This window comes from Schistocerca nitens, chromosome 7 (assembly GCF_023898315.1).
Source record: "Schistocerca nitens isolate TAMUIC-IGC-003100 chromosome 7, iqSchNite1.1, whole genome shotgun sequence".
NCBI lineage: Eukaryota > Metazoa > Arthropoda > Insecta > Orthoptera > Acrididae > Schistocerca > Schistocerca nitens.
The window spans coordinates 314,735,533-314,741,128 of NC_064620.1; the positions used below are offsets into that span (position 1 = coordinate 314,735,533).

The following is a 5,596-nucleotide window of genomic DNA, read 5'->3' on the forward strand; positions in this document are numbered from 1 at the left end:
ACCAAACTACAACATAGATATATACTCTGTATTACACACAGTGCCATAACACCAAAAACTTCCAGTGTGTAAGTTGCATTTACTTTCTGACACAGGCTGGCAGTCACATTAGTATTTCCACCCGCTGGGAAAACATACCAGTCATTGGCCTGTACAACAAGGATTGCAGCAAATACATTACTTGTGATAAATAGCAACAACTTGTGGAGATGATGCTTATACTAAATTAATAAAAAAGACCGAGAATCTCTTAGGAAACAAAAAGTGTAAAATATATGGAAGAGGTGGATCTGTTAGATTTCTCTTCTCACATCGCAGCTCACGAAGCTACCAACTATGCTATGGTCTGGTAAGGCCGCAGGCCCTTCGTATGTGGTATATACCGTACAATGACTGTATCTATAAATGTCATTATTTGTTGCTTAATTCTCAAACTGAAAAAAAAAGGATGCGGTTCTGTCGGATCATCATTGTACCGTAGCTCTGAAACTGTATACTTTAATAGTACTCAAACTATAACACTAAAAACATCAACTCATCAGCTACAAGAAGCCTGTACCTACCGACACGTAGCGCCATTTCATTATAATAAATCGTAGCTAAAACGACATGTATCCAAGACGTCCTCAATTTGTTGATTTATACTCATACCATGTGCTCTATGAGAACGAAAAACCATCAAATAAGACATCACCTCCATACTATATGACGGCTCCTAACTTCTGCTAGTGACGTAAGAACGGTGTCGCATCTCATTGTCCACGTTCCTCTTCACGAAACGGAAGTCTGGCACTCCTAATTATTTATTTCACTCTCCGCAGTGTAGTATAACGTGCGATTCTAGCGAGGCCTACGGGATAATACTGCTGCGGCGCCTACGTCACAGCGCGTGACACTGCAGGTCTTACTAGTTTCAGCAGCCGTCTCCGGCGGAGAGAGAGAGTTTAATAATCCTTGAAAGCGAGTTTAAATGTATGTAAGTTCTCGACAGTACACAACAAAATTCAGACCTTTAGTGGGCACCTTTTCAAGTGAATACTGATTACCTGTGATCCCTCCACGAAGGCGAGGGAAGCGAATCGTGGCGGAGGAGCCGACTAGTGTGACGTCACAAGTTCTTTGCACGGCCTGCATATCTCATTGCCCCTCAGTTCCACTCTGTGACGTCAGCAACGAAGGGATAACATTTTTAAAGCGAAGGGAAAGGAGAAAAACAAATTTTATTGGACGTTTCATTAGACACAATATCACCACCATTAATATTCTTGACGGAAAAAGGCTGAGAAAGAAATGAAGAGGGCGGCCTAGGAAGAAGTACTGGGTAGTTATAATTAAAAATGGCTCTAAGCACTATGGAACTTAACATCTGAGGTCATCAGACCCCTAGACTTAGAACTACATAAACTTAACTAACCTAAGATCATCCTACACATCCATGGCCAAGACAGGATTCGAACCTGCGACCGTAGCAACAGCGCGGTTCCGGACTGAAGCGCCTAGAACCGTTCGGCCACAGCGGTTATAATTAAACCTTCGCCATTCAACACATTATAACAAGGAAACTAATTACCGTACGAGGATCAAACTTGGTAGCTTAATGTCAAGGGTATGGGGAAAAGAAATAATGCAGAATCAAATCAATTGAAGCACTTTTTATGTGCTGCTACGGTACATCATACCATTACATACCGGTGTCACTACTGCTACAAAAGGAGCTCCAATATGGCACCCATCAGCGTCCAGAAGAGCCTGAAAGCGCAGGATTGCATTCTGGACAGCAGAACGAAGCATGTTCGTAGGTAAACTGGCTTCCTCTCTTGATATGCTGCGCCTCAGATCAGCACATGTGTGAATGTTCCCGTGGTAAAATCTGTCCTTCATATAGGCCCACAACCAGAAATCTCATGGAGTGACATCAGGTGATCGTGCAGGCCAAGCATTTGAAAACGATCAGCTGATAATTTCGGAGAAACAGGTGAAGTTCGCGAGCGATGTGCGGTGGGGCCCCATCTTGCACGAGAACTGTTGAGTTCAATGTCCCTCTCTCCTGTAGGATGGTCGTGACATTCTGGCGAAGCATATCGCAGTAACGCTGGCCAGTCACACTGCATGTCTTTGATCCTTGAGCACCAACCTGCACAAAAAGGAACGGGCCAGTGATAAACGCAGCCGTGAAGCAACAGCACACGGTGACACGTTCACCATACAGAGGAACTTCATGCACAATGATTGGAGGTGTAAATCCCCACGCTCGGCAATTCTGAGTGTTCACCTCACCCATCAGAGAAAGAGGAGCTTCGTCTGTCTATAGGATGGTCTAGGGAGAGCCCTCGTCACCTTCAGTCCTTGCGAGAAGGTGTGGAGCGAAGTCAATACGTCATTCTGCGCACTGTGGTGCAAGCTGCTGTGCGATAGGGATGTTGTAGGGATGCCATTTGAGAATGGCTCGAAGCACCACGGGATGTTCAACTATCGTGACAGAGCACGCGCACTGCCTGACGATTCGGAATTGCGCACAGCGTTGTCCGTCATAGCAACAGCGACTTCATCAACCACCTGTGGTGCACCCGGTCGTCGGCCTCTTCCCGGAGCTAGGCCCAGTTCTCCAGTTGATTGGAACTTCATCATGCTCCGCACGGTAGTTGGTTAATGAGGACCCTTCCGTAATCCACTCAGCTGACGATAATCTCGAAGTGCAGCTGCAGCATTACTGTTGTTTTGATAACTGAGCTTCACCAATAATACCCTGCTCCTTTTGTCCAATCTCATATTGACACGTCAACAAGTGCACTGCAGCTGGTCTGGTGTGTGAGACTATGAATCACGATGGCTGATCAGGGCATCTGGGGGCCAAGGTTGGACCTGGGCGGTGGCGCTGTGACGCATGGAAATCGTGCGCCCCAAACTCTGGTCATTAATACTACCAAGTTTGGTGCTCATACGGTAATTAGTTTCCATCTTCTAACATGTTAAATACTCCTCCCGAACAGGTCATTAAGGCCCATCGGTACTGACCGGCCACCGTGTCATCCTCAGCTCCTCGGCGTCTCTGGATGCGGATATGGAGGGGCATGTGGTGAGCACACCGCTCTCCCCTCCGTATGCCGGTTTCCGAGACCGGAGCCGCTACTTCTCAATCATGTAGCTCCCCAGTGTGCTTCACAAGGACTGAGTGCACCCCGCTTGCCAACAGCGCTCAGCAGACCGGATGGTCACCCATCCAAGTGCTAGCCCAGCCTGACAGCGCTTAACTTCGGTGATCGAACGGGAACAGGTGTTACCACTGCGGCAAGGCCGTTGGCCAACGTGTTATATAGAGAAAGTTTGATCATAACAACGCGGTATTTGGAACACATCGAGACGAGGACATAGAACTGAAACGAATTGCCATTGATAGATGAGAGTTGTTGTACCGACAAGGCATTAACTTTTAGAACGTATCTATCTGTGTAAAACATAAAACAAATTTTCTAACAGATTTACTGTAGGTCTATAATAATTCACATATGTCGTCTTGAGAACGAGCCGTGCGCTTCTTGAGCCGACCGGGGTAGCCGTGCGGTTCTAGGCGCTACAGTCTGGAACCGAGCGACCGCTATGGTCGCAGGTTCGAATCCTTCCTCGGACATGGATGCGTGTGATGTCCTTAGGTTAGTTAGGTTTAATTACTTCTAAGTTCTAGGCGACTGATGACCTCAGAAGTTAAGTCGCATAGTGCTCAGAACCATTTGAACCTGCGCTTCTTGGAAACGTTTGTTTCTCCAGTGACATACGATAAATTTCTGCCACAAAGGAAGGAAGTTGCTTCGAATAACCTCGCACACACATGCTGATGTATCATCCTCTCTAAGATTCCTTATCATTAATAAGCGACTGTAGTTGCTATTGTAATCTGCGTTCGCTTATCCAAATACCTAACATTTTGGCATTTGTGCGATGATTGAAAAGAGGGACGGTATTACGATCTTCTGTGATAACCAAATTCAGTATTTCGACCCGATTCTATCTTCCTTTTTGGTGCCAATTTGGCTACTGAAAGAACGAACATATGTTTTGGAACCGTTTACTAGCTTTATGTAAGACGAAAATGCTTGGGGCTTATAGCCAAAAAGGTTAGCGAAATTTTTCTTTTGAATTCAATGAACGTCTCTAGCATTGCTCTCCTGACTCTCATTTTCTGTCCGTTATGCTTTTGTTTGTCAGCTAAGTTTACAATTTTTTAAACCAAGGAATGTGCCAGTTCCCCGTGTGCATATCGTTATCCGACAATTACCTATTAAATTTTCCTTAGTAACGGGAAAGAAACAATTGAAGTCCAGGAGTAACCGCCACAGAAAGTAATGAAGCAGTACGCTTCAGTCCCGTCCAGACCGTCAAGTCCGTCTTCTAGGCGGGGAGAAAACTCTCCTTGCTGCGCCCTGTTCCTAAAGCAGGCTCAGAGTTTATGGCCGGACATCCTGCCGTGAATTACGAGACAAGCGTTATTAAGTTCCGCTCCCAACTGTAGCTCCTGCAGCCGTAAAAAACAAAAGCTCTCCTGAAAAACCTTCGTAAGTGTTGCAGCTGACAAGGTACCCAATTTAGCAGCACGAAAAAGAACGCTAACAGCTGGCATCAAAATACATGCAAAGACCAATTTTTATGTTTCTGTGTTTTTCTGCCGACTAGTTGCCGCTCCTACTCATCAACACAAATTTCTTCCAGATTTATGGTACATGCAGCAAATGGGAAGAAATGAAAGTAACAGAAGTGAGAGCCACAGACAGCAAAACCGTTTAGAAAAAAATAACATTTTTGGTGCAGGTCGGGCGAGGCGTGAAGCATTTATGTTATCGTAGTTTCCAGGCAACGGCCGGCGCAGCGGAAAGAGTACAGAAGAACTGTGATACAAACGAAGGTTGTTGGGCCGCGTCCTAGTGTGGTAGTTTTGTTTTTGTTTATCTTTTATTTTAAATTTTTACGTTACTTATACTGTAAATAAACCGAAATAATGCTAAATATATTGTGATTATTAATATTTTCATTGAAGGCATGGAATGGAAGGGGGAAAAAAACTTGGGATTGAAAATAGTTTTGCAATAATAGGTTATACTTACTGCGTCCACGGGACTCTGCAAATACCTTTCCAAAATGTGTGTTAATTAATACATAATTGCAGAAACTGTGTTCTGAAGAAATACGATGCAATGTTCATTCGGACACGCTTGCAAGAAAATGCACTGCGGTGATTACAACTTCTATGAGAGACATGAAATGTATTCATAGTTGGAATGTGAACTGCCACAAACATTTCATACTGTAAATAAACATGTTATTTATTTGAAATCCCAAATTTTACTTTGCCTTTCTTTTCAAGCTGTTTGTAAAAAAGGCTAATGAAACACACACACTGAAGCGCTGAAAAAACTGGTATAGGTATGTGTATTCAAATACATAGATTTGTAAGCCTACACAGGGAGAATACGGCGCTGCTGTCGGCAGTAAGTGTCTGGCGCCGTTGTTAGATGGGTTACTGCTGCTACAATGTCAGGTTATCAAGATTTAAATGAGTGTTATAGTGGGCGCACGAGCGGTGGGACAAAGCATCTCCGAGGTA

The 5,596-nt window shown here is 44.5% G+C and overlaps 1 pseudogene; it reads right to left on the reverse strand.

Annotated features, from left to right (window-relative positions):
• Positions 1 to 3,184: 3,184 nt before the first annotated feature.
• On the reverse strand, positions 3,185 to 3,302 carry LOC126197253 (5S ribosomal RNA; annotated as a pseudogene).
• Positions 3,303 to 5,596: the final 2,294 nt, after the last annotated feature.